Below are 26,050 nucleotides of genomic sequence, written 5' to 3' on the forward strand. Positions count from 1 at the left end.
TCTAGATCAGCACAACACATCATGGAGATGATTTGTTATTATTGTAAATGCATTGAGCTGACATCATGCATTGGATATCGTTTCATTTGTAATTGATTTTATTGTAATATCTTTTAGTGAGCCGACCTACTCAATTGGTCTTAGGTTATGGTATAAAAGTAAGATCTCATTTGTGAGATTAAGATATGCAAGGATAAAGATTGTAATAAGGTATATGTGAATATAAGAAGAGCTATACACACAGACATCATTCAAGATTGAAGAAGGCATATCTGAGCTAAACCGGTACTGAATCCAGCATATGGAGATGCTATTTTGTGTAGTACATTATCATTGGATTTAATCATCCAATTGTAGTTAGTGTGACTCCCATTTGTGTTTGAGCAGTGAGCTCTAGGCGCTTGGCCTTTCTGCATGTGCAGACCCCTTATTATACACACATACTATATGTAGTAGTATCATCTAATTGTGGGTAAGGTTTCCCACTGTGGTTTTTCCCCTTACAAGGTTTCCATGTACAAATATTGGTTTTATGTGTTGTGGATGTTATTATCTTTCTATTTCATGCATTAATCTTTAATGCTATTGAAATTAACTGATAAACTATCTATCGACATAGATTTTGGTTTATCGATATCATCCATTAAGTTTTGATTAAGTTAATTTTGGTTTGAATTTATTAGAAAACTGGTTCACCCCCCCCTCTCAGTTGTCTCTAGGACCTAACAATTGGTATCAGAGCCTAGTCCTCTTTTTGCAAAAGTTTAACAGCTTGAGGAGATCCAATGTCTTCAAACTACTTCAGGAAGGACAGTCCTAAACTTGATGGAACTAACTATGGCATATGGAAGATCAGGATGGAGACACATCTAAATTGTATTGGAAAGGACATATGGGAAGTTACAAAGAATGGTCACACTGCTCCTACTCAAGGTCAGCCTAATCCACCAAATCTAGCTAAAGATGAAGAAAATGATTGAAAAGCAAGAGAAGCACTTTTGAGTGCATTGTCAGATCAGCAAATTATGGGATTATCAGATAGGTCTACTGCTAAAGCTATTTGGGACCACTTGGAAACATTGAATGAAGGAGATTCCACAGTCAAAATTGCAAAACTTGAATGCTTCTGGGTCAGGTATGAAAATCTGAAAAATGGAAGAAGATGAATTGCTTTTATGGAAAGAGTAAATGGAATTGTTTTGGGTATTAAATACTGTGGAGGAACCTTAAGTGAAGATGAAATTGTTTCAAAAGTTTTAAAAGGATTTCCACCGACATATAAAATGAAAGTGACTGCTATAAATGAGTTAAGAACAATGCATAATACATCAATAACTAGAGACACTCTAATTGGAAAACTTTCAGCTTTTGAACTTGAGGAATTTGGCCCTGTTGCTACTATAAAGACAAATTTAGCTTTTAAGGCATCAACATCATCTACATCATCATAATCATCATTTGACAAATCTAATTGGAAAGCCTTTTATGCAAGAGAACTTGAAGAAAGCAGGAGAGAAAATGAAGAACTTGAAGCACTATTTGCAAGGAAAATGCCTAAAGGTCCAATTGGAAGGAGTATGAAGGTAAAACACCCTTTAAATGTTTTAGCTGCAATAAGATTGGTCATATGGCATCTAGGTGTCCTGATAGACATGCAAGACTAAAAGAAGAAGCTAGAAGAACATACAAGCCGAACCCTGAATATCAGATATATAGATTCAAGAAGAATAGAGACAAATCTTGTTACCTTGTTGATGAAGGAGTCATTGATAATTTTGATGAGGATCTGGCAAACAATGGATGGGTTTTTGTTGCTATAACAAAAGATCAACCAGCACCTACTGTTCAACTGGTAGAAAAGGACTTGGTAGCTAGAATTGAAGATAAGGATGAATGGATCATTGATTCAGGATGTTCACATCATAAGACTGGTGATAAGAGTAAATTCTTAACCTTTCAGGAATATAATGGAGATCTTGTGAGATTTGGAGATGACAAAGCATGCTTGATCAAAGGAAAAGGCACTATATCTCTTGATGGTAAGCACAATGCTGATAATGTTTACTATGTTGAAGGTTTAAAGCATAGTCTTTTGAGTGTTGGTCAGTTAGTTGAAAAAGGATTTTAGTTACAATTCAAGAATGGTAAATGAACAATCATGAACAAAACTAGTTTGGAAATTGCAACCGGTAATCAAACTAGAGGTAATATCTTTCATTTGAACAACAGTGAAAAGACATGCTTGATTACACACATTGATGAAAGTTGGTTATGGCATAAAAGACTCTGTCATGTAAATTTTGATTGTATTGTGAAAATAAGTACAACTAAAGCAGTAAGGGATTTGCCTAGAATTGTCAAACTTCACAATTCAGTATGTAAGGAATGTCAATTTGGAAAGCAGGTTAGAGCATCTTTTAAGAGTATTCCAAAAAAGTCCAATAATGTTCTTGACTTAATTCATACTGATTTATGTGGTCCAGCAAGAACTAGAAGCTTACAAGGAGATAGGTATTTTATGCTAATCATTGATGACTATTCTAGAATGTGTTGGGTTACTTTTCTCAGGGAGAAATTAGAAGCACTTGGGAAATTCAAACTATTCAAGGTGATGGTAGAGAATGAAACTGGTAAGAAAATAAAATCTCTGAGATCAGATCAAGGAGGTGAATTCACATCTAAGGAATTTAATACATTCTATGAAGTGAAAAGGATCATAAGACAGTTGTCAGCACCCCGGACACCCCAGCGGAATGGAGTTGTAGAAAGGAAAAACAAAACTATCTTGGATGCAGCTAGAAGTATGTAATTAGAAGAAAATCTACCTCATGTATATTGGAGAGAGGTAGTAAGTATAGCGGTTTACACATTCAAAATAGTTCACATCAAAGGTGAAACCAGTAAGACCCCTCATGAACTATGGTTTGGTATTACTCCTACTCTTAAATATTTTAGAATATTTGGAAGTAAATACTATATTAGAAAAGATGAGTATATTGGCAAATTTGATCCTAGAAGTGATGAAGGAATATTTCTTGGTTATTCATCTAAGAGAAAAGCATATAGATGTTTTAACAAGAGATTGTAGAAAATTGTTGAGAGCATAAATGTGAAGATTGATGAACAATTTAGAGGAAATTCAAGGTACATAGACTTTGAACCGGTATAGAATGAAGATCCAGTTACACCAGTATCATCTGAAAATTCCACAGTAACTAAAAAACAACAGCAAACAAAGACACCCCGGTATGTAAGATTGAACTACTCTAAAGATTAGATAATTAGGAACAAGTATCAAGGAGTTATGACTAGAGGAAGATTGGCAAATGAAGAGGTGTCTCTTATTTCTCAAATTGAACCAACATCAGTTAATGAGGCATGTGAAGATAAATTTTGGATTAAAGCTATGGAAGATGAATTGGAAGAAATTGAAAAGTATAACACATGGACATTAGTTTCCCGGCCTAAAGACAAAAATGTAATTAGAACATTTCTGAATGGAGATCTTGAAGAAGAAGTTTATATTGAACAACCTGATGGATTTTCTTTAACAGATGACAAAGATATTGTTTGCAAGTTAAGGAAAGCTTTATATGGGCTAAAGCAAGCTCCAAGAGTTTGGTATGCTAGATTGGATAAATATCTTTTGAAGATTGGTTTTTTTAAAGGTAATGCTGATAGCAACTTATACTACAAAGTGACTAATGATGACATCATGGTTATAGAAGTTTTTGTTGATGATATAATCTTTGGAGGAGAAGATGGATTATGTAAAGACTTTTCTAATAAAATGTAGCAAGAATTTGAAATGTCTATGATTGGGGAGATAAAATTATTTTTAAGATTGCAGATTTCACAAACTAATAAAGGTATATTCTTGAGTCAATCTAAGTATTTGAAGGAGTTACTAAAGAAATTTGGCATGGAGAACTCTAAACCGGTAAGCACACCTATGACTACAATTGATAAATTATCACTAAGGGATGAATTAACACCTGTTAATCCAACTAGGTACATGTCTACGATAGGAGGTTTACTGTATTTGACACAAACAAGACCTGGTATTATGAATGATGTATGTATTGTTTCAAGATTTCAGAGTAATCCTAAAGAAAATCATGAATCAGCAGTAAAAAGGATTTTCCAGTACTTACAAGGCACTAAAAATCTTGGCTTATGGTATCCTAGAGATGAAAACTTTGAATTATGTGCATACACAGATGCAAATTGGGCAGGAGATGTAGATGACAGAAAAAGCACCATTGATGGAGCATTTTTTCTTGGTTGCAGATTAATTTCTTGGCTGAGTAAGAAACAGAGTTGCACATCTTTATCAACAGCAGAATCAAAATATGTTGCACTAGCAACTAATTGCACACAGGTATTATGGCTTAAGAAATTGTTGAAGGACATAAAGGTAAAATTCAAGGAACCTATAACTATTTACTGTGATAATACAGCAGCAATTGATATATCTAAGAATCGGGTACTACATTCTTAAACTAAACATGTTTCTATCAAATTAAATTTTCTAAAAGAAAATGTTGAAGCAAAAGAAGTAAAACTAGTTTATGTGAATACTAAAGAGCAGATTGCAGATATTTTTACTAAGCCTTTTCCTAAAGAAACTTTTAAATATCTCAGAGAGCAGCTTGGGGTTATACCCCCATCGGTAGAGACTTAGACAGTTGATGTTTGTCATCAACTGACAGAATTAACAGAGAAATATTTTATTCCAACTTTGATGAGGAAAGCTACTTCTTAGGGGGAGTAGTTGGTATCTTGAAATGAGTTAGTATTTTGTATTACTTTGGCATTTGATGTCAAAGGGGGAGAGATTGATATGGAAAAACACATGGAAAACACATTATTCCTTGGGGTAGAGACTTTTACCTTGAGAAGATATTTTTAGAGAGATTGATTACTCTTTGTATCTATATTTTGATTTCTGGTTATGATCTCTTTGGGAAATTGTTGGTTTTTTGGTTTTTGGCATTTTTGTTTTGGCACTTTGATGATTTTTCCATCTTCTGTTGCCATCAATGCCAAAGGGGGAGATTATTGGTATTTTTGATATGTTGATGTGGTTTTGTCATTGATGTCAACTCTTATCAACACTGATCAAACTATCAACACTTGGAGATTTGGTTATGTTCACCGACAAGCAAGTGACTTATGCACAATCACCTGTATTTGGTTCACTGGAAGGATATATTGTTCACCGGCACTTGGAATCACTTGGAGACTACTTGGTTATGTTGAAGACATCATTTGGACACTTTGTCTTAGTGATTTGTTCATTGGTATATCTAAGTTTGCATATTTGCTGTTACCGGCAAATAGGTCCAAGATATACACCGGCAAGCTTATCTATTCCAGATCAGCATGGCATGTCATGGAGATGATTTGTTATTATTATAAATGCATTGAGTCGACATCATGCATCGAATATTATTTCATTTGTAATTGATTTTATTATTTTATGTTTTAGTGAGCACTGATCTACTCAATTGGTCTTAGGTTATGGTATAAAAGTAAGATCTCATTTGTGAGATTAAGATATACAAGGATTGAGATTATAAGAAGGTATATGCAAATATAAGAAGAGCTATACACATAGACATAATTCAAGATTGAAGGAAGGTTTGAAGAAGGCATATCTGAGCTAAACCAGTATTGAATCCAGCATATGGAGATGTTATTTTGTGTAGTACATTATCATTGGATTTAATCATCCAATTGTAGTCAGTGTGACTCCCATTTGTGTTTGAGCAGTAACCTCTAGGCACTTGGCTTTTCTGTATGTGCAAACCCCTTATTGTACACACATACTATCTGTAGTATTATTATCTAATTGTGGGTAAGGTTTCCCATTATGGTTTTTCCCCTTACAGGGTTTCCACGTACAAATATTGGTGTTATGTGTTGTGGATGTTATTATCTTTATGTTTCATGCATTAATCTTTATTGGTACTAAAATTAACTGATAAACTGTCTACCGGAATAAATTTTGGTTTACCGGTATCATGCATTAAGCTTTGATTGAGTTAATTTTGGTTTAAATTTATTAGACAACTGATTCACCCCCCCCCCCCTCTCAGTTATTTCTAGGACCTAACATCCTAAACTTGATGGAACTAACTATGGCATATGGAAGATCGGGATGGAGAAAAATTTGAATTGCATTGGAAAGGATATATGGGAGGTTACAAAGAAGGGTTATCTTTCTCCTACTCCAGGTCAACCTAATCCACCAACTTTGGGTAAAGATGAGGAAAATGATTGCAAAGCAAGAGAAGCACTTTTGAGCGCATTGTCAGATCAGCAAATCATGCAATTATCAGATAGATCCACTACTAAAGCTATTTCGAATAAATTGGAAACATTGAATGAAAGAGATTCCATAGTCAAAATTGCAAAACTTGAATTCTTCCGGGTCAGGTATGAAATCTGAAAATGGAAGAAGATGAAAAGATTTCTACTTTTATGGAAAGAGAATCAAATTATTTTGCGTATACACTATTGTGGAGGAACCTTAAGTGAAGATGAAATTATTTCAAAAATTTTAAGAGAATTGCCACCGACATATAAAATGAGAGTTACTGCTATAAATGAATTGAGAACAATGTCTAATACATCAGTATCTAGAGACACTTTGGTTGGAAAACTTTCAGCTTTTGAACTTGAGGAATTTGGTCTTGTTGCTACTATAAAGACAGATTTAGCTTTCAAGGCATCAACATCATATGCTACATCATCATCATCATTTGATATATCTAATTGGAAATCCTTTTATGCAACATAATTTGAATAAAGTAGGAGAGAAAATGAAGAACTGGAAGAACTTGAAGCACTATTTGCAAGGAAAATGCCTAAAGGTCCAATTGCAAGTAAGTATGAAGGTAAAGCACCCTTTAAATGTTTTAACTACAATAAGATTGGTCATATTGCATCTAGGTGTCCTAATAGACATGCAAGATTGAAAGAGGCTAAAAGAACATATAAGCCTAACCCTGAATATCAGAGATATAGATTTAAGAAGAATAGAGACAAATCTTGTTACCTTGTTGATGAAGGAGTTACTAATGATTCTAATGAGGAACCAGTAGACAATGGATGGTTTTTTGTTTCTATAACATAAGATCAACCGGCACCTACTGTTCAACCGGTAGAGCAGGCCCTGGCAACTAAAATTGAAGATAAGGATGAATGGACCATTGATTCAAGATGTTCACATCACATGACTTGTGATAAAAGTAAATTCTTAACCTTTTAGGAATATAGTGGAGGTCTAGTAAGATTTGGAGATGACAAAGCTTGTTTGATCAAAGGAAAAGGCACTATATCTTTTGATGGTAAGCATAATACTGATAATGTTTACTATGTTGAGGGTTTGAAGCATAATCTTTTCAGTGTTGGTCAACTAGTTGAAAAAGGTTTTCAATTACAATTCAATAATGGTAAATGCAAAATCATGAACAAAACTGGTTTGGAAATTGCAACCGGTAATCAAACTAGAAGTAATATTTTTCATTTAAATAACAGTGAGAAGACATCCTTGATTGCACATATTGATGAAAGTTGGAAATGGCATAAGAGACTTTGTCATGTAAATTTTGATTGTATTGTGAAAATCAGTACAACTAAGGCAGTAAGGGATTTACCTAAGATTGTTCAACCTCATAATTTGGTATGTAAGGAATGTTAATTTGGAAATCAAGTTAGAGCATCTTTTAAGAGTATACCAGATAAATCCAATAATGCTCTTGACTTAATTCATATTGATTTATGTGGTCTAGCAAGAACTAGAAGTTTACAAGGAGATAGATATTTTATGCTAATCATTGATGACTATTCTAGAATGTGTTGGGTTACTTTTCTCAGAGAGAAATCAAAAGCACTTGGGAAATTCAAGCTATTCAAGGTGATGGTAGAGAATGAAACCGATAAAAAAATCAAATGCTTGAGATTAGATCAAGGAGGTGAATTCATATCTAAGGAATTTAATACATTCTGTGAAGTGAATGGAATTAGAAGACACTTATCAGCACCCCGGACATCCTAACAGAATGGAGTTGTGGAAAGGAAAAATAGAACTATTTTGGATGCAACTAGAAGTGTGTTATCAAAAGAAAATCTACCTCATGTATATTGGATGAAACCGGTAAGAACCCTCATGAACTATGGTTTGGTAATACTCCTACTCTTAAATATTTCAGAATATTTGGAAGTAAATGCTATATTAGCAGAGAGGTAATACTCCTACTCTTAAATATTTCACAATATTTGGAAGTAAATTCTATATTAGAAGAGGTGAGTATATTGCCGAATTTGATCCTAGAAGTGATGAAGGAATATTTATTGGTTATTCATCTAAGAGCAAGGAATATAGATTTTTTAACAAGAGATTGCAGAAAATTGTTGAGAGTGCAAATGTGAAGATTGATGAATAGTTTAGAGGAAATTCAAGGTACATGGACTCTGAACCGGCAACAGAGATAATATCAAATGAACCTACAATGAGTACACTGGTACAGAAAGTTGATCCATTCACACCGGCATCATCTGAAAATTCCATAGTGATTGAGAAACAGCAGTAAGCAAAGACACCCCGATATGTAAGATTGAACCACTCAGAAGATCAGATAATTGGGAACAAGTATCAAGGTGTTATGACTAGAGGAAGACTGGCAAATGAAGAGGTATGTCTTATTTCTCAAATTGAACTAGCATCAATTAATGAGGCATGTGAAGATAAACACTAGATTAAAGCTTTGGAAAATGAATTGGAACAAATTGAAAATAATAACACATGGACACTGGTTCCCCGGCCTAAAGACAAAAATGTAATTGAAACTAAATGGGTATTCAGAAATAAACATAATGAAGATGGTAAGGTAATAAGAAATAAAGAAATATTAATGTGTAAGGGATATTCACAGAAAGAAGGAGTTGATTATAATGAAACCTTTGCACCGGTAGCTAGAATTGAGGCAGTAAGATTATTCTTCTCTTTTGCAGCACACAGGAACTACAAAGTATATCAAATGGATGTTAAATGTACTTTTCTTAATGGTGATCTTGAAGAAGAAGTTTATATTGAACAAGCTGATGGATTTTCATTAACAAATGATAGAGATATGGTTTGCAGGTTAAGGAAAGCTTTGTATGCACTAAAGCAAGCTCCTAGAGCTTGGTATGCTAGATTAGATACATATCTTTTGAAAATTGGTTTCACTAAAGGTAATGTTGGCAACAACTTATATTACAAAGTGACTAATGATGGCATCTTGGTTATAGAAGTTTTTGTTGATGATATAATCTTTGGAGGAGAAGATGGATTATGTAAAGGCTTTTCCAAAATGATGCAGGAAGAACTTGAAATGTCTATGATTGGGGAGATAAAATTATTTCTAGGATTGTAGATTTCATAGACTGATAAAGGTATATTCTTACGTCAATCTAAGTATTTGAAAGAATTACTAAAGAAATTTGGCATGGAAAACTCTAAACCAGTAAGCACACCTATGACTACAACTGATAAATTATCTTTGAAGGCTGAATCAACACTTGTTAACCCGACTAGATACAAGTATATGATAGGAGGTTTAATGTATTTAACACAAACAAGACCTGATATTATGAATGTAGTATGTATTGTTTCAAGATTTCAAAGTAATCCTAAAGAAAATCATGAATCGGCAGTGAAAAGGATTTTTTGGTACCTACAAGGCACTACAAATCTTGGCTTATGGTATCTTAGAGATGAAAACTTTGATTTATGTGCATACATAGATGCAAATTGTGCAGGAGATGTAGATGACAAAAAATGTACCACTGGTGGAGCATTTTTTCGTGGTAGCAGATTAAGTTCTTGGTTGACCAAGAAACAAAGTTGCACATAGTTATCAATAGCAAAATCAAAATATGTTGCAGCAGCAACTAATTGCACACAAGTATTATGGATTAAGTAAATGTTGAAGGACATAAAGGTAAAATGCAAGGAACCTATAACAACTTACTGTGATAATATGGCAACAATTGATATATCTAAGAATCTAGTACTTCACTCAAAAACTAAACATGCTTCTATCAAATTAAATTTTCTCAAAGAGAATGTTGAAGCAAAAGAAGTTAAATTGGTTTATGTGAATACTCAAGAGAAGATTGTAGATATCTTTACTAAGCCTTTGCCTAAGGAGACTTTTGAATATCTCAGAGAGCATCTTGGGGTTATACCCCCACTGGTAGAGACTTAGATAGTTGATGATTGTCATCAACTGGTAGAATTAACAGAGAAATCTTTTATTCCGACTTTGATGAGGAGAGCTACTTCTCAGGAGGAGTAGTTGGTATTTTGTATTTGAATCTGGTTTTTGTATTGCCTTGGCATTTGATGTCAAAGGGGGGGAGATTGTTATGGAAAAATACATCATCCCTTGGGGAGAGATTGTTATTTTGGGAAGAGTTAATTGTATTCGGGGAGAGATTGTTACTCTCTGTATTTTGATTTCTGGTTAATGATCTCTTTGGGAGATTGTTGGTTTTTGGTTTTTGGCATTTCTATTTTGGCACTTTGATGGTTTTTCCATCTTGTGTTGCCATCAATGCCAAAGGGGGAGATTGTTGGTATTTTGGGTATGTTGATATGGTTTATTCATTGATGTCAACACTTGTCAACACTTATCAGCACTTGGAGATTCTTGATTATGTTCACCAGCAAGTCAGTGACTTATACACAGCCACCGGTATTTCCTTCACTAGCAGGTTATATTATTCATCGCCACTTGGAATGACTTGAAGATTACTTGGTTATGTCGAAGACATTGTTTGGACATTTTGTTTTGGTGATTTGTTCATTGGTTTGATCGGGTTAGCATATTTGTTGTTTCTGACAAATAGGTCCAAGTTATGCAACAACAAGCATATCTATTCTAGATCAGCACAACACATCATGAAGAGGATTTGTTATTATTGTAAATGCATTGAGCCAACATGATGCATCAGATATTGATTTATTTGTAATTGATTTTATTGTAACATCTCTTAGTGAGTCAACCTACTCAATTGGTCTTAGGCTATGGTATAAATGTCAGATCTCATTTACAAGATTGAGATAGGATTAAAAAAAGGATTGTAATAAGGTATATGTGAATATAAGCAGAGCTATACATGCATACATCTTTCACAATTGAAGGAAGGTTTGAACAAGGCAAACTAGAGCTAAATCGATTCTAAATCCAACATATGAAGATGTTATTTTGAGTAGTACATTATCTTTGGATTTAACCATCCAATTGTAGTCAGTGTGACTCATTTTGTGATTGGGTGGTGAGCTCTATGCAGTTGGCCTTTCTGCATGTACAGACTCCATATTGTACACACATACTATCTGCAGTAGTATCATCTAATTGTGGGTAAGGTTTCCCACCGTTTTTTTCCCCTTACAGGGTTTCCACTTGCAAATATTTGTGTTATGTGTTGTGGATGTTATTGTCTTCTGTTTCATGCATTAAACTTTGTCGGTACTGCAATTAATAGATAAAACTCTCTACAGGCATAAGGTTTGGTACCGGTATTAAGCATTAAGTTTTTATTAAGTTAATTTTGGTTTGAATTTATTAGACAACTAATTCACCCCCCCCCCCCCCTTTCTGCTATCTCTGGGACCTAACAATTTGAATGGGGGTTGTTGGGAAACAATGCAGACATATTCATCAAGAAATTTTGTCACTAGTGTTAGAGTATCAACCAAGGGTGTCTTGGCTAACTGATCAACAATTACTTGTCCCTTGATGTATTTGCGATGCACATATTGGATATCAAATTCACTGAGAAACATAAGCCACTTAGCTATGCATCTTGTTAGAGTGGTTTTTGAAAGCAAGTATTTGAGAGGGTCGACGTTGCAGCTGACCTTCACTAAATGACTTAGCATGTAATGTCTTAGTTTTGGGGAACAAAAGACAAAAATGAGACATGTCTTTTCAATTAGATATTAATTAAGCTCATAACTAGCCAAAGTTTGGTTGATGTAATATATTGCTCTTTCTTTACCTTGATCATCATGTTGAGCAAGAAGTGTTGCTATAGCTATTGAAGTAACTTAAATGTAAAAAAGTAATGGACGACCCTGAATAGGTGGCACAAGGATGGGAGGATTAGCTAGATACTCTTTGATTTTATCAAATTCTTGTTGGCATTGGGTATCCAATGTAAACTCGGCACCTTTTTAAAGAAAGTGTGTAAAAGGTTGACACTTGTCTGCTAGTTGTCCAATGAACTAGCGAACAGACCGTAGCTTTCCTTGTAGACTGAGTAAATTACTTAATGTTCTGACAGGAGGCATCTTCATAATTGCTTTGACCTTTTTGGGATCAACCTCGATACCTCATCTAGAGACCATAAAACCTAGGAGCCTACCTGATGTAACTCCAAAAGCACACTTTTTTGGATTAAGTGTTAATTTGTACTTTGCCAAATGCTTAAAGATAAATTATAGGATGGTTGGATGTCATTCTCTTGTCTTTGAGTTTACCAGGATATCACTACAAAATCTTCCTTTACTGTATGCATGAGATCATGAAATATCACTATGATGGCACATTGATATGCAACGCTTGTACTCTTAAGACCAAATAACATTACTTGATAATAGTAGGTACCCCATGGGATGGTAAAATTTGTATTGTGTTTATCTTATTTTTCTATTTTGATTTGATTATGGGTATTTGCACCAAGTTGTGGTACCAAAAGGGGGTCTTAAGATGTCACTTTTTTTCTGAAATCAGCAAAGTCTGAACTTCAACGACAAATTGAAAATAGTTACACTCCAAATTTGAAGATGCAACAAGAACAAGAGTCAGACTGCTTCGAGTCTACTTTTTAAACTACTAATTTTTTTTGAAAATGGTGGAGATTAAGGGCTTCAAAAATGGGGGCCACAAAAGTGGTCTTGTTTTTATGCAAAAAACATAACATAGCATTTGTTGTGGCCCCCCTAAAATGTTAACTTTTTTTTTGAATCTTTAAAATCGATTTGGTGAGAAATTAGCTAACACCTTGAAGTTTATGCCAGAATTTTCAGCTAATTTTTTAATGAGTATATGATTTTTTACTAATTTTCGAAGTGGACACATCCTGAAAAATAGAAATTTGAGTGTGCTCCCCCCTAAAATCATTCAAAACAAATCAAAAATCAAATTTATTTTTTTTTAAATTATGTAGAATGGAGTCTAGTTTCTAAAAATGTAATTTTTTTCAAAATTTGATGAACGTGTAAAAATCTAGACCCAAAATAGTGCATGTTGGTTTTTGACAAAAAATGGACACACTAACAAAAGAAATTATAGATGAAAGACTAAACGAAATCAAAATTTGAAATAAATTACATTTTTGGATAGCTAAGAGGGAGCTCAAATTTACCATGGTATTTTTTTTAACTTCATTGAAACATGTGCAAACCTGATGAAGAGCACGACCAAAAATATGTCAAAATTTTCAATGTTCTAACAAAAACACGTCTCTAGCCTAAAATGGTCATCCAAACCTTTGGGTTGGATACCCAAGGTAAATCCAAACCATAGGTTTGGTGTTTCCCAAAGCAGTACATTTGGCACTCACCAAATATGGTGAGCACCCTATTTGGCGTGCACCAAATGTGATGAATGGATATTCCATTTGGCGCGCACCAAATGTGGTCCATATTCCACATTTGGTGCATGCCAAATAAGGATGAAGAGGGAGATAGCTTGAGGGATAGCAGAATAAGGGAATTGTGAGAGCTAGAAAGGGGAGGGACAAAGAAGAGTATGTATCTATAAGAATGAAGAGCTCAAGAAGAGGTAAGGGGAGAGAGAGAATATGAGATCTAGTTCATAGAGAGTGATGGAACTACGAGGGAAGGGAGATAAAGAAGGGAGAGGTGAGATGGGGGTTTCTATGTACACATTTGGCACTCTCCTTTTTGGCGTGCGCCAAATGTGGAATAGATACAAACTCTTCTTTATCCCTCCCCTCTCTAGCTCTCATAATTCCCTTATTCTCCTATCCCTCAAGCTATCTCCCTCTTCATCCCTACACCCATGTAATTCCCTCTCTCACCTCTTTCCCTCATTTTTTTCCTCACTCCCTCCTCTCTCTAGATCCTAAGGGGTCATAGGACACCATATGACCCCTTAGGACACAAAATGACCCCTACGACACCTAAGGGGTCATATGGTGTTCTAAGGGGTCATAGGACACCATAGGACCCATAACGACGCCATATTTTGTCCTAAGTGGTCATAGGACACCATATGACCCCTTAGGACACCATAGGACACATAACGGCACCATATGGTGTCTTAATGGGTCATAGGACACCATATGACCCCTTAGGTGTTGTTAGGGGTCATATTGTGTCCTAAGGGGTTATATGGTGTTCTATGACCCCTTAGGACACCATATGACCCCTTAGGACACAAAATGACCCCTACGACACCTAAGGGGTCATATGGTGTTCTAAGGGGTCATAGGACACCATAGGACCCATAACGACGCCATATTTTGTCCTAAGTGGTCATAGGACACCATATGACCCCTTAGGACACCATAGGACACATAACGGCACCATATGGTGTCTTAATGGGTCATAGGACACCATATGACCCCTTAGGTGTTGTTAGGGGTCATATTGTGTCCTAAGGGGTTATATGGTGTTCTATGACCCCTTAGGACACCATATGACCCCTTAGGACACCATATGACCCATAACGACACCATATTGTGTCCTAAGGGGTCATATGGTGTCCTAAAGGGTCATAGGAAACCATATGACCCCTTACGACACCATACAACCCATAACGACACCCTATTGTGTCCTAAGGGGTCATATGGTGTCCTAAGGGGTCATAGAACACCATATGACCCCTTATGACACCATAACGACCCATAACGACACCTAAGGGGTCATATCATGTCCTATGGCCCCATAGGAAACCATATGACCCATTAGGACACCATACAACCCATAACAACACCATATTATGTCCTAATGGGTCATATGGTGTCCTAAGGGGTCATATGGTGACCCCTTATGACACCATATGACCCCTTAGGACACCATACAACCCATAACGACACCATATTGTGTCCTAACGGGTCATATGGTGTCCTAAGGAGTCATAGGACACCATATGACCCCTTAGGACACCATACGACCCATAACAATACCGTATTGTGTCCTAAGGGGTCATATGGTGTCATAAAAGGTCATAAGATACCATATGACCCCTTAGGACAACATACGACCCATAATGACACCCTATTGTGTCCTAGGGGGTCATATGGTGTCCTAAGGGGTCATAGGACACCATATGACCCCTTACAACACCATACGACCCATAACAACACCTAAGGGGTCAAATGGTGTCCTATGGCCCCATAGGACATCATATGACCCCTTAGGTGTCCATACGACCCATAACAACACCATATTATGTCCTAAGGGGTCATATGGTGTCCTAAGGAGTCATAGGACACCATATAACCCCTTAGGACACCATACGACCCATAATGACACCATATTGTGTCCTAAGGGGTCATATGGTGTCCTAAGGGGTCATAAGACACCATATTACCCCTTAGGACACCATACAACCCATAACGACACCCTAATGTGTCCTAGTTGGTCATATGGTGTCCTAAGGTGTCATAGGACACCATATGACCAACTAGGACACATTAGGGTGTCGTTATGGGTTGTATGGTGTCCTATGGCCCCATAGGACACCATATGACCCCTTAGGTGTCCATACAACCCATAACGACACCATATTATGTCCTACAGGATCATATGGTGTCCTAAGGGGTCATAAGACACCATATGACCCCTTAGGACACCATACAACCCATAACAACACCTAAGGGGTCATATTGTGTCTTATGGCCCCATAGGACACCATATGACCCCTTAGGTGTCCATACGACCCATAATGACACCATATTGTGTGCTAAGGGGTCATATGGTGTCCTAAAGGGTCATAGGCCTATGACCCCTTACGACACCATACGACCCATAATGACACCCTATTGTGTCCTAAGGGGTCATATGGTGTCCTAAGGGGTCATAGAACACCATATGACCCCTTGCGACACTATAATGACCCATAACGACAACTAAGGGGTCATATGGTGTCCTATGGCCTCATAGGATACCATATGACCCCTTAGGACACCATATGACCCATAAGGTCACCATATTATGTCCTAAAGGGTCATATGGTGTCCTTACGGGTCATAGGACACCATATGACCCCTTAGGACACCATACGACCCATAACAACATTGTATTGTGTCCTAAGGGGTCATATGGTGTCCTAAGGGGTCATAAGACACCATATGACCCCTTAGGACACCATACGACCCATAACAACACCATATTGTGTCCTAATGGGTCATATGGTGTCGTAAGGGCTCATATGGTGTCCTAAGGGATCATAAGACACCATATGACCCCTTAGGACACCATACAACCCATAACGACACCCTATTGTGTCCTAGGGGGTCATATAGTGTCCTAAGGGGTCATAGGACACCATATGACCCCTCATGACACCATACGACCTATGACAACACCTAAGGGGTCATATGGTGTCCTATGGGGCCATAGGACACCATATGACCCCTTAAGTGTCCATATGACCCATAACGACACCATATTATGTCCTAAGGGGTCATAAGACACCATATGACCCATAACGACACCGTATTGTGTTCGAGGGGGTCATATGGTATCGTAAGGGGTCATAGGACACCATATGACCCCTTACGACCCATAATGACACCATATTGTGTCCTAAGGGGTCATAAGACACCATATGACCCCTTAGGACACTATACGACCCATAATAACACCTAAGGGGTCATATGGTGTCCTAAGACACCATATTATGTCCTAAAGAGTCATATGGTTTAATTTTTATGGTTGTGGCTATCAAACTATAGCATATAGAGTAGAAATTTATCAAAGGTTAAAAAATTTCAATGGAAGTCATTTGGTGCTAGCCAAATGAGCTGCACAAAAAAAAGGTTATAGGGTATAGAGTAGAAATTTATCAAAGGTAAAAAATTTCAATGGAAGTCAATTGGCTAGCACCATATTTGGCGCTAGCCAAATGAGCTGCACCAAAAAAAGGTTATAGGGTATATAGTTAGTGTTTAGTTTAAGGTAAAAAATTTCAATGGAAGTAATTTGGCTAGCGCCATATTTGGTGCTAGCCAAATGAGCTGCACTAAAAAATGGTTATATGGGACCCTTGACCCATGATCCAAGCCCACATTCTCTCATTTTGTCTTCTTTCTGCACATGATCAGACAAAAAAATGCTTTTTGCATGGTGTTGACATTTTATGCAAGGTTATTTTATACATTCCATTAGCTCTCCACCACCTTTTTTTTTATTTGGCAATGTCAAAGAGGAAGAACATAGTTTTTTTTATCAAATTTGAATAATTGAGGTAATATTTTCTTGTTTTTAGAATTCAAATACTTATTAAGTGTTATTTTGTTTAAATGTTAGAATAAAAGTGTGAGTCAAATTTGATTATAATCCTATTAGATTTACATTAGATTTAACAATGCATTTGAAGGAAGTTGCATAAGAAAATTATTTGTTTAGTGGTTTAAAACAAAATTTGCAATTTCATACATCCTTTTTAAGATCTTATGAAATAATTTAGAAAAGGAATAGATGAAATAATTTCAATTTCATATATCCATTTTAACATATGCATAATCATCATCATGCCAAGGAAACAACCAAAAAATGTAACACTGGAAGAGCATGAAGCTAAGAATGCAAAAAAAAGAGAAGGAATGAAGCAACTTCATGAACAAAGGAAATTGAATACCATAGAAGAAGAGGTGTCAATTGAAGAGGTGCCAATTGAAGAGGAACATGAAATATCCATCCAATCTAAGAGAGAGACAAAATTGGCCACACAAAGGCAATGTATGCAAAACCTTCATGCAATGAGACAATTGAATCCCGAGGTTGAGAGCATGTCTACCACAATTCAAGTTGAAGGCACCCCATCTCTTACATCTCAAGTTGAAGGCACACCATCTCTTATTGGCACACCGTTGGTTTCTACAACATCTCATATTTAATGCACTCCCTCTATGACATTTGACATTACAAGTACTTCAAGACTGACATCAAGTATTGGAGCTACACCATCTTGTACACCTCAATTTCAAGGTATGTCATCATTTTCATCTCCAGTTGAAGGTATGCCACCTATCCCTAATGTTGTTGACATTCCTAATCTTGAGATAACTTAAAGTTTGAGAACACCTCCTAGAGTTTTGCATAGAAAGCCTAAGTATTTGATTGATATTGATGCTAATGTTTTGAAACCAATGGTTGACAAGTTTCCGAAGCGTACTTGTCAAAGACATGCTAAACGGATGTGGAAAATATTTTTTGAGCCTTTAAATGAGATAGGAAGATGTCAAATATTTGTTGAAATGATGAGAAATCTGAAATTTATGCCTATAATGAAGATTCTTGGGCTAAGAACATCGATTGAATCAAGCGAAAAATCTATTGTGAAGAATTTGATGAATGCATATAATACTATTGGTTCTAACTCATGCACAAAAGATAGTAATGCCACACGACATGTCATTACATCAAAAATTGTAATCACTCAAACTAAGAAAGCTTGCCTCCTTAGAAAGACAAGTAAACAATTGAAGATAAGTAGACAAACTCTAATGAGAGCTTTGGGAAGGTGACAAAGAGAAGATGATCCATATAACAATGAGTTATGGGCATTTTCCGGTAGATTACCATGGAAAGATAAAGCAATTGTTGAAGCCTTGAGATCCCTAATTGAATATTTTTGGAAGAATAACATGAGTGTCTCTCCAAATCAAAGAGATGTTGTAAGAAGGAGGATTGGTAGTAAAATCCGTGATCCACATCTGAAACATTTTTTGGATATGACTCAAACACAATTTTTTGCCAAGTTTCAACGTATGTATCCTCAAATAAAAATTAGTCAAAGGTTATTTGAAATGGTAAAGCCTTTTTATGTCAAAATAAATCACACACGCACAACTTGTTGTTGTAGAGTACATATTGAATTTTCTAACCATTATGATGTTTATCAACACATATGTATAGATTTGCATGCTAACAATATTTTGCAGGAATGCAACATAAATGGTCCACTGACATCTTCAAGGGAATTCATATCTAGCATCTTATGTGAAAGAGTAGATGGTCAAGTATATTACAATAAGTGTTGCTTGGATGGCACGTGTTGATTGTGGTGTATTACGACATTTACAAATTTGTCAACATATGGATATTGGACAAGAAATTGGTAATGAATTAGTAGAATTTGGAAAATATAAGATAGTGGCCTACATGCTAAAAGATGGAAAAGAAGCGAAAAGGTGTGAATTGGTTAGTGAGAAGATTCCAGTGTATTAGTTTATGGGCATCTTTCATGAGAATATAGTGTATGAGTATGCAAGGCATAACCATCGAGCTCATTGGTTGGACTCACAATTTAAGCTATGCAAGGACACATTTCCACTTCATACAATCATTTCAATTGTTGACTTTGTAGAGAACTACACACTACAACCGCAGAACGAGGTGCAATCACAATATTACAACTCCACACAAGTTGCCATATTTGTGCATATAGAATTCATTCATGCACATGATAGTATGGAAGAGGATAGGAAGATATTGAGGGAGTATCATTTTTACATCAGTGATGATCGCTCACACTCTATAGAGTTTGTGCAAGGTTATTTTTAGATATTCTATGATGATTTGGCTAGCCGAGGCATATCATTCCGTCAACATATCATATGGTCAGATAATTGTGCATTGCAATTTAAGAACTCTCGGATGTTTTATTGGTTGAGTAGGATGCATAAGTTGACTGCTATTCAACATATGTGGAATTTCTCTGAGGCTAGGCATGGAAAAGGGGAGCATGGTGGTGCAGGAGCATGTATTAAAAGAGCTTTAGCATGAGAAGAGTTAAAGTACAAAGGGAATGCAAACTTGAAAGATGCAAAATCAATTGTTCAATGGTGCAATGGTACAATTGGTCTAGGTAATCAAGGTAAGTCTTTAGTTCGCAAATGTTTTTGGTTGGTAGATGATACTAACATTGCAAAATTAGAAGATTGTTGTACATTGACAGGATCGAGTGAGCTACACTCTTTCAAAAGCTCTAATTTAGGTTCATGGACTATCCATACGCGGCAGATGGCATGTTATTTTTATTCATGTAGAGATGGTGCCTATAATGACTATGAGTCAAAGGAGTGGGTGGATGAATGGTGTATGAGACCATCCCACTTGAGACATACCGACCTCTGAGTGCACTACAACTCACACTGATGGAAGTATCAATTGACTCTGACAATGTGTTAGATTTAGTCCAACCAGGTAAATTATCCAAATGCAATTTTTTGTACTTTAATATTTTACCTTAGTTTGCTAAATTATTCTCACTTTATCATTGCAAGGCATGTTTATGTAGTAATTGCAATTGAAGACAATGAAGAAGGAACATATTATTACATGTGTCGTTGTGTGGATGCAAAAATGAAATTGGATCGCCCTATGGTAGATGGAGAAAATATTGAGTACCCCACAGGATCAGTAGTTGTTAGTGGTGATAACTCAATGATGAACCACTAGTACCAAACTAGTACTAAGAGGGGGGGGCTGAATCAGTATAGACACAAAATATGTCCAAAACCGGTTTGACAACAAACACTCACAATGACTAATAAAAAAAGAATACCGGTAAAATAGAGTGCAACCAGTAGCATCCAGTATAGCTCAATCAGTCATGAACCAGTCACTCACTAAGCTTTTCTCTTGGCTCAATACCACATTATCATAATATTCACATGCATGAACTAGTAGACTTTAACTATCAAATCTTCACAATAGGGAGTTCATTATGTTTTATAGACAGACACAAAACATAGAACCTTCATGTGCATAACAGATAAAACAAAGCATCACAAGACAAAAGCATTTCACATGACACACATATTTTTCATGTGGAAACCCAACTGGGAAAAACCACAGTGGGGATGAATACCCACAAGTTTCTTTTTGAACTCTTTAGAAGTCTACTCTGTTAGGAGCCTTGTCCAGTTAAGAACATTACAATAGGTTCTAGTAGGAACCGATCCTGTTGGGGATCACGCGGTTAAGGGATACCCAGTTAAGGGTTAAACTCGGTAGGGTCACCTTGTTAGAGGATTTTAAGAACTCAATAGCTGAAAGGATCTCCTAAGCTTTTCTAGCTTCTCAGAACTAATAAGCTTCAAGTTACCCGGTTAAGGGATTTACAGCGAGCCAGTTAAGACCACCCGGTTTAAGGGATTTTGAATCAAGCCAATTAAGGCTACCCTGTTAGGGGATTTTGCAACTGTTGAAGTGGTTCGAGATCAATGGGTATTATAATGATCTGTTTACAACACTTAATACTAATACAGATCCATTTAGGCTCCTCTTTTCCTTCTGCACATACACTTTGCAGGTATCTCTTCTCTGCTATGGTCTGGCAAGAATCTTGTATCACTTTCATTGGATACACACTCACAACTTTTGCCAACAACTTCAGACAGAAACCTAACATCGACCTTATAGGGAACATATAGGTCAGTAGCAAAAACCTTAAACCCTAAACCTATTAGGTTGAGCAATTCAAATGGTTCAATCCTGACCATTAAAACATACTACATTAAATGCACCAGTCTTAAGTCGATCTCAAGACATTCCCCACCATCCATTATCCACCATTTTCATGGCAGCTGATAACCCATCATGCGTTATCACCATTTGATAGACTTCGCACATTCTTGAGGTAGATAGGAATAGTCTTCTTCATGCAAGATCCTTCACGTGCACAGAGCTTACGTGGCAACACGATCTTTCCTCCATCATACTGCTAACTCATCACACAAAGATTACCGATTGAGTCACATAGATTTGAGATATTCCAACCGGAAACCCCGAAGTGGGAGCTGCCTTACAAACCGATAGTCATACAGTGCTTCCATGTGCCGGTTCCCATAACTTCATGCCAGTTCACTTTGAACAAATGTGCCACTTCACTTTGGCATATACCAGTTCACACATATGTCGGTACCTCTTTCTTTACTTAACTCATGTGCCGGTTCACACTATGTCTCATATTGACATCAATGACAACATACAATATCATTATGTCTTCATGCCAGTTTGCATAAGGCTCATGCCAGTTCACATAATGCTCATGCTAGTTCACATAATGCCAATGTCGGTTCACATAATGCCAACAATCTCCCCCTTTGTCATTGATGGCAATATACAAAAGATATCACATCTTCTCCCCATATGCTGTAGATATCTTTTCACGTCACATCTTCTCCCCCTTTGACAATAATGCCAAAGTGGAGGTACAATCATCACTGTTTCCTCATGCTGCTCCCCCTGAGGAGTAGCATCCTTAAACACACCAATCAACCAAAGATTTGTCTATCTAGTACCTGACTGATGTGGAACAACCACTTTTAGTTCACCTCCTGAAGGGGCAATACCCCTAATTCAGCTCACAAATGCACAAATGTTGTTTTTGGGAGAGGCTTGGTGAATATGTCTGCTAACTACTCCTTACTGGACACATGCTCTAGTGCAATCTCTTTATTCTGAACCTTTTCCCTCAAGAAATGATACTTAAGCTCAAAATGCTTGGTTCTAGAATGTAAAACTGGATTCTTTGATATATTGATAGAACTTATGTTATCACAGAATATACTTACCGGTTCAGATACAGGGATCTTGAAGCCTTCCAGTACATGCTTCATCCAGATTATCTGAGTGTAGTTCATGAAAGCTGCAACATACTCCGCTTCCGCTGTAGACTGAGAGATGCAACTCTTCTTTTTACTCATCCATGAGACTAGTCTACCACCGAGAAAGAATGTACCATCGGTTGTGCTCTTCTGGTCATCCACATTACCAGCCCAATCAGCATCTGTGAATACTTTCAGATTGAAATTATTGTTGTATGGGTACCACAATCCATAGTCAATTGTTCCCTTCAGATACCTAAGAATCCGCTTGACTGCACTCAAGTGAGATTCTCTTGGACTCTTCTGGAACCTTGCAGTGATGCCAACTACATGTACAATATCTGGTTTGCTATGCACTACATAATACAACTTACCAATCATTGATCTATATTCCTTATCATCAACCAGTGCGGAATCATCTTCCTTTGTCAATTTGCAACCAGTCACTATCAGTGTACCAACTGGTTTTCTATCTTCCATGCCAAAAGTCTTCAACACTTCTTTGACATATTTGGACTGAGTGATGAAGATTCCATCTTTCATCTGTTGGATCTGCAGTCCAATGAAGAACTTAATCTCCCCTATGAGTGACATTTCAAACTCTTTCTTCATCTCATCAGCAAACTCATGACTCATCTTGTCATCTCCACCAAAGATGATGTCATCAACAAAAACTTCATAGATCAGGATCTGATCTTCTTCAGACTTCAAGTAGATATTGCTATCTTCACTTGTTCTCTCAAATCCAATCTTCACAAGATGGGAATGTAGGCCCTCATACCATGCCCTAGGTGCTTGCTTTAGACTATATAATGCTTTGTGTAACCTACATACCATGTCACTATCTTCAAATAGGGTAAACCCATCTGGTTGCTCAATATATACCTCCTCTTCAAGTACACCATTTAGGAATGCAGATTTTACATCCATTTGATATACCTTGAATCTCTTAAAAGCTGCATATGCAAGAAGCATACAAACTCCTTCCAATCTGGCTACAAGAGCAAAGGTTTCCCCATAGTCTTCACCTTCTTCTTGAGCATATCCTTTGCATACTAGTCTGGCCTTATTCCTAATCACTGTGCCATCCTCATTCAACTTATTTCTGAACACCCATTTGGTGCCAATGACATTTTTATGCTCTGGTCTGGGTACCAAGGACCATGTACCATTTTTCTCTATCTGGTCAAGTTCTTCTCCCATTGCCTTGATCCAGTCTTCATCATTATGAGCCTCTTTGAATGATTTAGGCTCAAATTCAGAGATCATACATAAGTTTTCTTTGATCTTTCTTCTGGTAAGGATTCCTGCATCCTTATCACCTATGATCTTCTTGGGATCATGATTCAACTTGACATACCGAGGAATGGTCTTAATTGGTTCTTCTTGCTTTTCTTCTTCATCCTTATCTTCATCAGTATCAACATTCACCGGTTCAGGAACACTGTTACTGGTGCTCGGTTGACTGACAACTGGTTCCCGGAAGGTTGCAACCAATTCATTTACAACTTGCTCACTGTTGGTTTTCTCAGTCTTCTCAGAGGATTCATCAACTCTTACATTGATGCTTTCCTTAATTCTCTAAGTCCTATTGTTGTAGCACTTGAAAGCTTTACTCTTGGTGGAATATCCTAGAAATATTCCTTCATCACATTTAGCTTCAAATTTTCCCTGATGTTCACTCCTCTTGATGTAACATTTGCTACCAAAGACCTTAAAATAGTTTACCACAGGGGTCTTACCGGTCCAATACTCATAAGGAGTTTTGTCCTTGCCCTTTTTGATGAGTACCCGGTTCAAAGTATAAACTGTAGTACTCACCGCTTCTCTCCAAAAGGTGTGAGCAACCTTTCCTTGGATCAACATAGTTCTAGCTACTTCAACCATAGTCCGGTTATTCCTCTCTGCTAGGCCATTCTGTTGTGGAGTCTGGGGGGCAGACAGCTGTCTCTTGATGCCAAATTCTTCACAGTACCTATTGAATTCACTGGAAGTGAATTCCCCTCCTTGATCAGTTTACCGCTTTCCTTTTCCACTAATGCTCTGAAAGATTTGAATTTCCCAAAAGCTTTAGACTTGTCTTTCAAGAATGTGACCCACATCATTCTTGAGTGGTCATCAATGAGAATCATGAAGTACCTATCACCTTGCACACTTCTAGTTTTCATAGGACCACATAAATCAGTATGCACAAGATCAAGCAAGTTGTCAGCAGTGAAAGATTTACCTTTAAAAGTTGAGGAAGACATTTTTCCCAATTGACATTCTCTACACAAGGTATTATCCAGTTTGCTTAGCACTAGAAACCCTCTAACTACCTTGATCTTACTAGCCTTCACAATGTTGTCAAAGTTCACATGGCAGAATCTCCTATGCCATATCCAGCTGTCATCAAGCTTAGCCATAAGACATGTACTTATATTAGCATTTAGATGAATAGGTTACCTTTAGTCTGCATGCCGGTGGCTACCAATTTACCATCTTTACCTTTGATTCTACAAACTCCATTCTTGAATTGCAGAGTGAGTCCACTGTCATTTAACTGGGCAACACTTAGAAGGTTGTGTCTGAGACCATCAACCCAATACACATTGTCAGCACTACTCTATCCATTCAAGGAGATGGACCCTCTGCCTTTGACCATGCATGGTGCATCATTGCCAAAGCGAACCACACCACCATCATACTCTTCTAATGATAGAAACTTGCTCCGGTCACTAGTCATATGGTGGGAGCAGCCACTGTTAATGATCCACTCATTGGAATCATCAAACTAGGAGACAAGAGCCTTCTTGTCTATCACATCTTCCTTTATAGAAATGAACACAATGTCTTCATTTTCTTCATCTTCTGATTCCTCATCCGCGACACCTTCATCAACTACCACAAAACAATTTCTCCAGTTTCCTCCTCTGAATTTCTTGAACCTTTCTAGTTTGTCCTTGTTGTCACTATTAGGACAGTTCATAGCAATATGTCCTATCTGGTTGTAGGAGAAAAATTTCAAAGGTAGCTTACCTTTGTATTTACTAGTTCCTTTTGGGAATCTCCTGGCTAGAAGAGCTTCAAATTCCATCAGAAACTCTTCATCCTTCATTTCTTTGTTCTGACTAGGTTCCCCACTAGTGCTAGCCTCTTTTCCTTTTCTGAATGGTATAGCAGAAGCTTTAAAAGTTGATTC

This window comes from Cryptomeria japonica, chromosome 7, assembly GCF_030272615.1.
Source record: "Cryptomeria japonica chromosome 7, Sugi_1.0, whole genome shotgun sequence".
In the NCBI taxonomy this organism is placed as follows: Eukaryota; Viridiplantae; Streptophyta; class Pinopsida; order Cupressales; family Cupressaceae; genus Cryptomeria; species Cryptomeria japonica.